The sequence below is a fragment of the Phoxinus phoxinus genome (assembly GCF_949152265.1).
Source record: "Phoxinus phoxinus genome assembly, chromosome: 18".
Classification (NCBI taxonomy): Eukaryota; Metazoa; Chordata; class Actinopteri; order Cypriniformes; family Leuciscidae; genus Phoxinus; species Phoxinus phoxinus.
Window position 1 is genome coordinate 14,428,852 of NC_136893.1, and position 12,928 is coordinate 14,441,779.

The 12,928-nt window shown below is 37.5% G+C and overlaps 1 long non-coding RNA gene across 4 annotated transcripts; it reads right to left on the reverse strand.

Annotated features, from left to right (window-relative positions):
* Positions 1-1,089: 1,089 nt before the first annotated feature.
* On the reverse strand, positions 1,090-4,764 carry LOC306986214. Of its 4 annotated transcripts, none has more exons than XR_013794935.1 (6): positions 4,433-4,764; positions 3,556-3,626; positions 3,201-3,431; positions 2,955-3,050; positions 2,703-2,794; positions 1,090-2,086 (listed from the first exon to the last, which is right to left on the reverse strand). It is a non-coding gene; the product is annotated as an uncharacterized lncRNA (long non-coding RNA). The 4 variants fall into 4 exon arrangements; XR_013794936.1 differs by having other exon boundaries at positions 1,093-2,086; positions 3,201-3,394; XR_013794937.1 differs by lacking the exon at positions 4,433-4,764 and having other exon boundaries at positions 1,096-2,086; positions 3,556-4,134.
* Between the last annotated feature and the right edge of the window lie 8,164 nt (positions 4,765-12,928).

Consider the following 12,928-nt stretch of genomic DNA (forward strand, 5'->3'; position numbering starts at 1 on the left):
AGTTATTGTTAGCAGCGTTTGCTAATTTTTATTTGCAAACTATTATTGTTTCTTATCATTCTTGTTCTTCTTCAACCAAAAAACGTTTGAAACGTTGAGCTATGCACATGAATGGAAAATCAAATAAAAGCAACAATCTTCAATTTTATCATAACCAGGCGCAATGCCATAAAACGACAAGCAATGAAACTAATTACGTCATCAGATATGTTCAAATAATTGTTTTCATTCAAAAATACAGCAAGAATTTTTAACTACTTCTAAATGAAAATTAAAGAATGTGCAGAGGATGTGTTTTTGCTTTTTATGTTTTTGTTCCATTTATGAAGGCGCTGTGAACAGAATCATTATTCTATCGTAATGTTACAATACTACATGCAACTTAACTAGTTTTATTGTAAGTGAAAGACAATTTTTTTAACACTTTACAATGGGTCCCATTAGTTACCGTTAGTTAATGAATTAACTGGGGTTAAGTTCACACTGTGAGTATTAGTGCTCAATTCTAATTTATTGATCGGATCCAATTTTTTTGTATTTCAAAGCTTTTCACTTTGTTGTTTTACAGTAAATGTGGCCAATATCCTTCACCGACTACACTGTAAAATCCGATTAGTTCCGCTTACTCAAAAAAAGCATGCAAACCGATTGCACTTAAAAAACTAAGTACAGTGGAATCGGTATTGCGTGTTGTATTAACAAATCCTTGTTTAGTATGGTGAACTTACTCTTGAGTTTAAGTTACTAAAATAAATGTGTGCGATGTACTCCTGACTTAGTATAGTCTACTCAGAATTACTATTTCAAACAACTAAGTAATGCCATGTGAACTTTACTTAAAGCAATTCTGATTTACTTGTTAAAACCATGCAAACCGAAGTAACTGTTACTTCTGTAAATTAAGTACTTCAAACATTAATTTTACAGTAATCCATTGACATTGTTATTCTGAAGATATTCTCAATCTCAAACACCAAATGCTCACCTATATGTTAACTCTGTTCTGCGAACTCACTATACACTTGTCACAAATGTACCAGAGAATAAGTATAAAGTATCATAAAATAGAAATATTTAACACACAACCACATTATAGTTGAAAAACAGGTTTATTCTTTGAACATTAACCATTGGTATTTAATTTCCAATGTTAAAATCAAAGTCTTAAAACCTTTTGAATCTGATAAAGTATACATTACCTTGACATTTTTAATTTTATTCTGATTGTATTTTATCATCTTATTTGTCCAGATAAACCTTGTTATTTCAATCAATCAAATTTTGGCACAGGATTTCACAATTTTGAGTTCTTGACTTGGCTGATAAGTTAACTCCTTTTAACCGGATTATATGTATTAATATGAATTTTTGAGAAATATACTTGTTTTTATGAGTGTATCCAGTACAGAGATGTGTACTGGGAAAACAGTCAAATCTGTACTTTAGACAGCTGATAGAGATACTAATTGGTTTCGAAGAGATTAAAATGTTAGTCATTACTATAAGTGATCAGTACCACTTGAAGACAAAATTCAGACTAAAATTATCAATGTCAAGGTATTAGCGCCAACCCCAGAATATGTCTTCTTACAGAACTAGAATGCGCACACACGCTTATTACACTGCCATAAAATATAAAAATAAAAACATTCTTCAAAGTACAGAGTGAAAGCAACACCCAGGGGTGTGAACAACGGAACGGACAGCGGAATGTTTGCCTATCTGCACATATACAACGGTACCAAAATTGTTTTTCAATAATCTCCCAGTAATATACAGTACACAACATTGTCATTTGTGGAAAAACATCCACTGTGTCAAGTTTGTTCTGTCCCAGGCCAAGCATCACTCGTTGAATGTGTTTTTCATAGCTTTAGGGTAGTCCAAGTGTAGCGCATAGCCCAAACAAGAGGCAAAGTGCTTGAGGTAGGTTCTGGAGAATGTCCATTACAATACCTCCTTCAAGAATGATGGCAGTAGACACTGGGTCGAGATGGAGATGATTTGGAGAGAGAGGCGCATCTTCACTGATGACAGTCAGCAACCCAACAGATACCTGGGCCCAGGCCTCATTACTGTCAGAATCCTGTATACAACCAACGAAAAACAACATTACAACAAGTAAATGTTGATAGGCATTATCAATTGTCATCAAGTCATCTGTCCTGCCAACACTTCCCTCCAGCCTATTTTTATTTAAGTTTTCACTTTACACCCAGCTTAAGAACATGAAGGAAATTAAGCTCTGATGTCTGTCCTAATATACAATTTATTCAGATACTGTATATCACTCTGTGTGCTGCATGCTGTGACCATTCAAGGGATACTCCCCTTTAAAATGAAAATTCTGTCATCATATACTCACCCTCATGTTGTTTCAAACCTGTATGAATTTATTTCTTCTGCTGAACAGAAAGGATGATATTTAGAAGAATATCAGCTAACCAGACAGTTTCTGGTCTCATTGACTTCCATAGTAGGAAAAATATATACTATGGAAGTCAATGAGACCAGAAACTGTCTGTTCAGCAGAAGAAAGAAATTCATACAGGTTTGAAACAACATGAGGGTGAGTATATGATGACAGAATTTTCATTTTAAAGTGGAGTATCCCTTGAACGGTCACAGCATGCAGCAGCCCATCTCTGTTCTGAACACACAGTGATATACAGTATGTGCTCCTTTAAGATGTGAGAACTTACAAAGGAGGTGTTGTAGAAGTTACAGGGGTCATCACCAAGAAGAACAGAGATGCTTGGAGAACAAGGGTACGCACTGCTGTCACATCTGGTTTCTAGAAGTGGATAGAACAAATACAGTTCAAGAGTTACAATACAAACATTCAAAAGTTACAATACAAACCCATTTTTAAAAGTGTATATGAAAAAGGTGAAACCATGTATGCTTAACAGTGCAGAGAACAGCACAGACTAACACGTCTGTAGTTTACTGACCCTTGAATTAATTTGCTGCACAATTTCAGCCAGTTTCTCTCCAACAAAGTCATTCTCCAAGTTTGTCGTAGCTATCCGGTTGAACTCAGCAAACACCTACAAGACACAGAAAAAATGTAAGTGAGTAGACTGGCTTGAGCCAGAGTGGAAATTTTGGAAAACCTTTGGTTACCAGTCCTAAAACCTAAATACACACTTTGTCATAGGAGAAAACAAACAAAAAAGCATAGCAATATCAATACGTACTTGTCTCTGTAAATAGGGCTGGCCAGCGCTCCAGGGTTTTCACTGGAAGTTCAGCCTCCACAATCTCCTGTCTCCGCAGTGGGAAGGTCTGGTCCATCTTAGATCCAATGACAGTTTCACTGGGGTTCCGTTTTTTCATTTCTTCAACCAGGAGCTTTCTTTCAGCCTCTAGTCTATCTTCATTCCTCTTTTGTCTGTAGAAAAAATACACTGCTTACTGCTCCACTGCACCTGCAAAAAAATATTTTAAGTGGAAATTTTAGGTGCAAGTTGTAAGTCTTCGGTCATCTAATGTGCATGTGTTTATATATATATATATATCTATCCTCCAAAATGTTGTCTACTGTTATCTCACCTCCAGTGTATTGAGACCAACACTGACAAAGCGGCTGTGAAGAGTCCTCAAGCCAGTCGCCACAAGCACTTCTGTAAAGGACAAAGAATGTCTTAGTTAAAACAAAGCTCCACTTACAGTGATGAGATTTGTAGATTAAAGACACATGTGAATAATTTACAAGCATTACAGAATAATGCTTGTTTTCCAATATAAATATAAAAAAGTATATATATATATATATATATATCCTCTTATATTAATATTTGAAGATTCAGATTGAGTTTAAATAATTTAAAAAAATTAAGAGTATAAACAATCCTCACTTAAGTATAATTACAGAACAGCAACCACATTTACTTAAAGAAATAATAGTACTTATTTGAAAGAAAGTGTTGGTTTTTTACTAACTTTATTACAGTTCATTAACCCTTTGTACTAAAAGCACAAGTATGATCTCATTTGAAAGCTAACACCTGGCAGTTGATTGTAAATGTAGAATTAATTATTGTAATAATGAAAAATAATTGCTTGAAAGTTTTGTAAAGTTATTAGAAATGTATTTTTTTATTAAATATCTTCATGAAAATAAAAATTTAAGTTGGCATTGTATCAATCTAGAAATGGACTGCTGCTCAAATTTCTGTGTTGTTAATACCCAACATTCGACCAATATACATCCACTGTGTCAACTCGGGGAAAACACAAAATTTGCTGTAGCTACATTTAAATTTTCACTTTCAGTTAAAATAAGATTTTTTAGGTGAAACCAAGATTGCACCAAACATGTGCTCTGGCTGTTATTTTGCTAATGTTTAACAAATGTACCTAATGTTGAGGCAGCAGACAGAAACACAAATTCACACACAAATAAAACATAACTTGATTGAAAACTTACCTTAATATTCCACAAGCAATGAAATCGGTACATTTCCAGCAAATGCGTCAGCACAGTCCGACAGGCACCACTGTTGTTGCCAGGAAATTGAACGTTGGTAGCTTCTACTGAGCACATGCTCACACCCGAAAATGCGCACATAATCTATTACGCATGCTCTCACAAGTGCCGCTTCTTCTTCTTTGTTTTTTCTGCACATTAGGCATTCTTTATTTCACTGCTGCCTCTCAATGGTTTAGTAACGTCATTGCATTCTTTGTTGCTACTTGCTTATTTCAAGTAAGCGTCACTCAAATGATTGAGTAACTTGTTATTTTCACGCTGCAATTGCCTTTAACTCAACAAAACCTAGTAAGATGTATGTATTTTATATTACTGAGTAAAGTTTACTAAGTATAAGTGAGTCAGGAAAGCTATTGGATTTTACAGTGTACCTTTCACAACTGTCTTGATAACTTCGGGAATGTAAAATATTTGAAGTGACTCCCATGAGCGCAGAATTGTGATGAATGTCGACCTACAGTGACGTAAAAGTTGCATGAATTCCGATATGACTGTTCAGACTGCATTCACATTGCAAAACATCTGACCTGTATCGGATTTAGGACTACATTTGGAAGGCTACATTCAGACTGTCACTCCAAATCCTTCGCTGCAAAAGAGTCGCTGCAGAAACAGGGTTGTGTTGTTATAACAGGGTTGTGTAGTGGCAGACGATCAGAAAATGACAATATAACAGTGACATGGTTTGAAACCGGCGGAGACGAAAGCACGGAATAAAACCACACATTCTGCCGCTGCCTTAGAAGATGCAGTAGTCCAGCGTGCGGCTACACATTGTTATGTTGTAAATAGGACAACATTTGTATTGCAAACCCCTCCATGTTACAGTCGCTGTTGTTGTTTTAGGTATATGCCTACCAACGCAACGTAACTGCCATAGAAACCAATGCAGCTATTTTGGAAAACTAAAGAAATCAAAGGCACAAATCGGATCGGAACAGTTGCGAAACACAATGTGGACATCAATAATTTTAGATCAGATTCCAATCGGATACACAAATAATCTGCTTTGGACTGTGGATGTGAATGTAGCCGAAGTGGCCCAAATCGGAATTGAAAAGATCAGATTCCGTGTGGTTTGTGCTGTTGACACTGTCATGGGGAAAACAGATCTGAGTCACAAATGAGCAAAAAAAAAGCTGATTTGGGCCACATTTACCTGCAGTCTGAACGTAGCATAATAATGAGCAAAACATTTGTTTTAATATTTATTCCTCTTTGTTAAAATTAGTTAATAAAAATAAAATTATTCATTGTTAGTTCATATAGCTCAATTCCATGAAATAATATTAATAGATACAACTTTTGTATTGTACAATAATGTATTAAATGTTACTAGAACTAAAATTAATAAATGGTGTAGAAGTATTTTTCATTAATTTCATTTTGCATTCAATTCGTAAATACAATATATACCAGTTTGGTCCAACAAATTGCTTGTCACTGGAAATTTGTCGCATTGCGTTTGTTCGGGACATGGTGTTTACATTGAAAAGGCGCTCTTTTGATTTGGGGCAGTAAACAACTATGTAATTACACCCTAGCAACACCCTAGCAACCACTCATAGCCCCCCCAGCAAACCACAACAAGCCAAAGCCACCAGAACATTGTGAAAACATAGAAATGGGGTCGTTTGACCTTGTACAAACTCCATCCTCCTGGTGATGAGTTTTGCGCAGTCTGTTTTATATCTAGTTTTACTTGGACTTCTACACATAAAAGCATGTCTCTTTAAAAGCACCTCAGCAAGCTGTGGTTTTGCGAGATGACCTTGACATGGCATCACATTTAACTTCCACTAGCCGGGAAGGGAATATATTTTGAAAAAGCACCTTCATTCTGACACATGGACCTCAGTCTTGGCCGGTGACCAGCGGCCGAGCAGCATTGGCAGAGGGACCGTGAGAAACAGGGGGGCGACACCCAAATGTCAGCACAGCTGCAGAACTGCTGAGCATAAAAGCCTAATTACAGAAATATGCAGCCGGAGGCCTCCCGACAGTGAAAACAGAGCGGCGTTTGACTGGACGCTGCCAGAGAGCGGTAGTGTACGTGTCCTCCGATCAGTGACGTGAGATTTACTGTGCGCAAGAAGCTCCAGGATTCCACAGCTGCCGTCTGACATCAACCCGCTCGTGCGTGGGTGTGTTTGTGCCGTTAGGGTTCTTTTCTCCCAAAGTTTAACATGAGAAGAAAAAATTATAATAATTATAGGCATAATTAAAGATAAATTAACTAGCTAGCCCCTAATGAGTGACCGTGGCAACATTTGCAGCCAGGTTACTCGATTGTTAAAGGGATGGTTGAATAGGATTTCACTTTTCTAACTTTAGTTAGTGTGTAATGTTGCTGTTTGAGCATAAACAACATCTGCAAAGTTACAACGCTCAAAGTTCAAAGCAAAGGAAGATATTTGCTTTTAAAGAAATAGTTTTTTTAAGGACTACAACAAACGGCTGCTAGGGACTACACGACATTCTTCCCAGGTTAGTAACATCACCAACCCTAACATTTACATAACCCCGCCCCCGAGAACACGCAATCCATGTTGAGAAGAGGAAGAGTTGTTGTAGTAGAGGTAATCTGTACGGTGGCCGAGAGAGCTCAACGCGCTGCAACTGAAGAAAACGCATGCAAATAGAAAAACACCTGCAAATTAAGAAAACTTCTTCATCAGTTTCACAACACATATATGCTCCAAATACTCACAACGCGCATTAAATAGCACAACGGAAATGATTCCAGGGGATCCCAATAAGTGACGAACCCGGCTGAGACATGCTTATTACTCGTGAGCATCCCTATGTCCTACTCCCTTCGAAGGGCAGACGGCAGAGCCTTTGAAGTGGGGACCTTGGAGTGAGCAGGGCACTAGTGTGCAATTATGTAGCCTTTTGGATCACACTTGGTGAAGGGAGCGACGAAAGACAACTTAATTTCCTCATTATTTTCACCTGGGATGTTCCCATGACAACGCAGTGCGGTGTCCATCAGATGAATAGCTGTTCTTACGACAGAAATTTTGTATTATTGCAGTTAACATGCAAATAAATATACATTTTATTCAAAAAAGTTTTTTAAATATGCGTTATATCTGTGTGAGTGTCTCAACTTTAAAACTTGCCTTCTCATCTTTGGGCCCTGCATTACCTAACATTATTATGAAACTTGTTTAAACATAGCATGACAAAATTTGTACAATGTAACTGATGTATAGATTAATATCTTACCCTCATGTTCTTTTTCTCTATCTTATTTATTTTAGTTTTCAGCTCGTTAACTCTTTTCTCATTTGTATTCTGATGACATTGAACATATTGTTAATAAATTTTGTATATTGTATACAAAGTTATATGTCATAAACATGTCATCTCTGTCATGTCATAGAGCAACCGGGTTCGTCACTTATTGGGGTCTCCTGTAAACATTTCCGTTGTGGTCTGTGCTATTTGCAAGCACGTTGTGAGTATTTGGAGCACACGTGTTGTAAAACTGATGAAGATGTTTTCTTAATTTGCGGGTGTTTTTACTATTTGCATGCGTCTTATTCAGTTGCAGCGCGTTGAGCTCTTTCGGCCACCGTAAATCTAAACATACACACACATCATGAGCTGTTGAAGCTCCGCCCTCTGTGCCGAGAGCAGCAGCTCACTTGCATTTAAAGGGACACACAGGAAACGACGACCCTCAAAAAGGGACTTTAACCTTTACAAATATATTATTTTGAGCTAAAACTTCACATACACATTTTGGGGACAACATAGACTTATTTTACATATTGTAAAAAGGGGCATTTTACCACCCCTTTAAACAATTGTTAATCTTTATCTGTAGAAAGTAGAATATTTCTAAATCACACAAATAAGAGTTTTAAACGGCATTTAATTTTTTTTAAACAAAACAACTCATAAACAATAATAATCATAATCAATTGACATCCTAAGGTTGACAGTCAACCCTGCAGTCCAAATTAAAAACATTGGAGAGAGTAGTTTCCTTTCCCCCGTCCCCTCCACCTCGACTCAACTCAACGCTCACGCGGGTTGCCAGATTGAGGAAATAAATGCAGAAAAATTATATGTTTAGAACACGCAACAGGATCAAGAGCAATTGACAATGGAAGGCTATGAGAATTGCACACTGTAAGCTGATGAGTTGATTGATTTATGGTGAGATGATATCACGTTATAATATAACTCCCTTTCAGAAAATTTTAGATGGGTGTGTGACTGTGGAGGCTTTTTAGGTCGGGCAGAATCTGCGATCACTGAGCTGACATAGCTTGTTCGTTGGCATCCATGGCTGCAATAAGCTGTGTTTTCCGGCAACTGGCAACCTGTGGTAGCGAAATACTATTGGGTAAATTGGCAACGTGCGGTATCACACAGACCAAAACAAAAACAGACATTCCTACACGTAAGGTAGGCTACATTTCAAAGTAAAATAACTGGCTCGATTGTTTTTCCAGAGAAACGAGCTATGTGAACTCAGCATGTTTCCAAAATATCTGCAAACAAACATATTATGGTATGTATGCTTTATGGTAGCTATTTTACTGTCAAAAACTACAGCACCTTTAAGCACATTCTTTCTCCTCCTTGCAGGGCAGGCCCTATTTTGTAATTTAATATATATTTTATTTCATGCCACTTTTTTTCTCATAGCAAATCTTTCATCACAGAGAGGCATCACACGCTGACAGGACGGTCCTTGTGCTACTTATTTTTCATGCAATTCAATTTTAAATTTCACATGTAGCCTATGATTCACATTTCTTGTCTTAAATCAGAAAAATTCCATGTTTTTTTCTAATTGTCCTTGCATGTTAAAATAAATGCATGACATTTTAAAGCAGAGTCCCCCCCCCCCCCCCCCCCCTCAAAAAAAAACAAGCTTAAAGCATGAATAAATAGTTCAGTTTACATCAGTTATCAGCTGCTTTTCCTGTTAGCCCATATAACCAATTTCACGCCCGCTCCTATCAAACATGCTTAGTTGTGTTTTGGGCTACCTTCCAACTTCTGACTAAATGATCAGATTGTCATACTCAGTGCTTTGCATTTTCCCCATAGGGGTCTGACTTTGAATTGCGCACATTATGCTTAGGTCATGCCAGCTTCAGATTTCTTCTTATTTATGTACTTTTTAACCAGAGAGCTATTAGTTGAGACTAAAAACAAACCCTAAATTGAACAAACACAAAACAGCAGGATGATGATGATGAATAATAACCATCAAAATTATACAAATGTACCAGGATAATAGCTTTTTTTACTTGTTGCTAGTCCTTGATGTTGTTTTAAGGCAAGACATACTAGAGAATAGGGTTAATGAAAAATTAGCTAATAGATATCACCATACTTCTCCAGTTTATTGACTACATTAAGAATTGCACAAAAAAATGTATCACACCTTAACTGAAACGTCCAATTATATCCAATTAAATATGTAATAATTTGCATTCATTTCCAGGTTCTTGTTTCATTGCGTCAACAGTTGGGATTTTTGATATTTCTTTTCATAAATCTGAAAATACTGTCAAAAGCCAGAAAACAACCAAAAAAAAATCACCATGTTTTTAGCAATGAAATGTTGTATAAAATCAGGCTAATGATGAACAAACCCTGTAAAAGGCTACAGAATATATAAATAGGAGTAAAGCAAAAATCAGTAAACTTTGGTCTATTGTAAGTGGAGATTTGTTCTCCATTATGAGAAAATTGCCTTTAAATTATCTATTGTAATTACAATAGACTTAATAAGGTGCAATAAAATAAACACTTAAAAATAATTTTGTGTGTTTTCTTTCCAGTAGTCTTAAACAACACGCTATGAAAATCCCAAAAGCCCAAAATCTCAAAACTGACCAGCGCATGAGAAAATAATATTTTTGCCTGCAGCCTTAAAGGTAGGGTAGGTAGGATTTATATAAAAACTTTTTACCAAATTTGATTAAACTTTCTATATATATCAATGCATAATTAAAATGTAAGTACTCTGATAAAAAGAGTATAAAAATCGAGTGACTCTAGACCGTTTAATCTTCATTAAACACAGCTCATTATTTCCATTCGGGACGAATCACAGGATTGGCTTGCGCGACTGTCACTCGACGTCGCCATGACTACCGCCGTTATTACTGGCTCTGCCCACGTGCGCGCAGTCGCGCACCCGTTTTTAGGTGGGAGTGAATGGAATTAATGAGCTGTGTTTAATGAAGATTAAACGGTCTAGAGTCACTCGATTTTTATACTCTTTTTATCAGAGTACTTACATTTTAATTATGCATTGGTATATAAAGACAGTTTAAACAAATTTGAATAAAAGTTTTTTTTAGACAATTCTGACCTACCCTACCTTTAAAGGGATAGTTCACGCAAAAATCCTGTCATTGATTACTCACCCTCATGTCATTCCAAACCCTTAGACATTTCTTCATCTTCGGAACACAAATGACGATCTTTTTATTGAGAGCTTTCTCTCCCTCCATTGACAGCCTACGCAACTTTCAAGGCCCAGAAAACTAGTAAAGACACCATTAAAGTAATCCATGTGACTCCAGTGGTTTAACCTCAATTTTATAAAGTGACACGAGTGCTTTGTTTTTCGAAAAAAACAACAACAACCATACTTTACCACTTTATTTACAAAATATTAATCTCCAATGCGCGTTCACACAACAGCGCCTTCTCTCGCGTCAACAAAACACACATGGGTCTTCGTGCTCTCGTGAACACGCGTAAGAGATTCATATTTTGTAAATAAAGGGATCACCGGAGTCAGTCACATGGATCAATACTTCAATGATGTCTTACCTTTCTGGGCCTTGAAAGTGGTTGTTGCGTAGACTGTCAATGGAGGGACAGAACGCTCTCAGATTTCATTAAAAAGATAGTTTTTTGTGTTCCAAAGATGAACAAAAGTCTTATGGGTTTGGAATGACATGAGGGTGAGTAAATTATGACAGAATTTTCACTTTTGAGTAAACTAACCCTTTAAAACATTTCAGGCTGTATTCCTTTTACTTATTTCATATAAGGATTATTGAAATTTCATTTTGGGGTGAACAAGTGCAAACAGATCATGTGTTGGTGTATGTGAGAGAAATAGTAAGGCAGTATGTGACGTGCAGCATATAGCCATGCTTACGGGCACCTGAATTCTGGATTCGTGTTTGCACGTCATATCTTTGACAGACAAGTTTAAAGAGAGGCAGGAGGCAGCGTCTGCGGTCAGGAGGTGGGCAGAGGAGAGTTAAACAGTAAGCGAGGGAGAGGTGGGAGAGAGGGAGCGTGTGAGACAGAATAAGAAAAGGGAAAAAGAGCCTGTACTTGAGCCTTTCAAGGTGTGTTATTTGTTCAAGGCTGTCCAAACATTTACAGAGTGCTGGCAGCCTAGGAATGCAGAGGCAGGGCCGAGGCGGGCGAGCTTCAGCCGTGGGAAACCGCTGCTCTCCTCAACCTCTGCCGGCTCCTTCCCCCTCGGGCAGAGTGTCAACATACCCGGTGCCAGAGATTTGTGAGACTGATAGTGACAAGTCCCGTCAGCAGCCTTACGCATACACACACACACCCATAAGCACACGCACACACGCTTCCAGCGGCACACAGGCGAGCTTTCCGCCTTGCTCTCGCGCTGACACACTTTAACAGTCAGATGAGGAAGCCCCAGGCACCCACAGACGAACACACACACTTAAAAACACGCAGCCCACACTCAAACACAAAGAACCAGTGTTTTTCTCTCTCTCATCCTTCAAAGATAGCCACGCTGAAACATTTTTACAATGCACTTTTCTGTAACCATCCGGATTGGTTAACAATTCACATACAATACATGCAAATCGTATGACCAAGGACAAACTCGAGGGTTTGAGATTTCGGCTATTTTTCATCCACTCCAGCTTATGTCATGGCGAGGTCATATTAAGGAGATATTATTATAGGATTGAGGCTGCGCATCCATTGCTCCCTGTCATTTAGTTAATGGCCCAGCGCATTGTGTTTTGTGTGAGGTATATAGTGGGATGGGTGTGGTTGGGACACAGCAGCTGACAGTGAATGGTGATAAAGCTCTTCAGACTGCAGTAAACACACTCACATGCTGCCTGAGCAGGAGTGTCCTCATGAGTGTTTGTATGATACTATGTGTGTGTGTGTGTGTGTGTGTGTGTGATTGTGAACAAAAAAAACATTATAAACCAGATATCTCTGTATTGGATGGATGGATTACCTAATTGGTAAATAGATTTTTTCATTAAATTTAATTTTAAGCTTAGAACAAGAAAAGATGTTCAATAAAAAATAAAAACTTTAATAAAACTGCAATTTTGCTACAAAACAGGCGAAGAAACGGATCTAAATGTAGCAGTAGCAGATTTACTAATAAAAACTCAAACCAAAACATAAACAAAACAACTGAACATATGATGA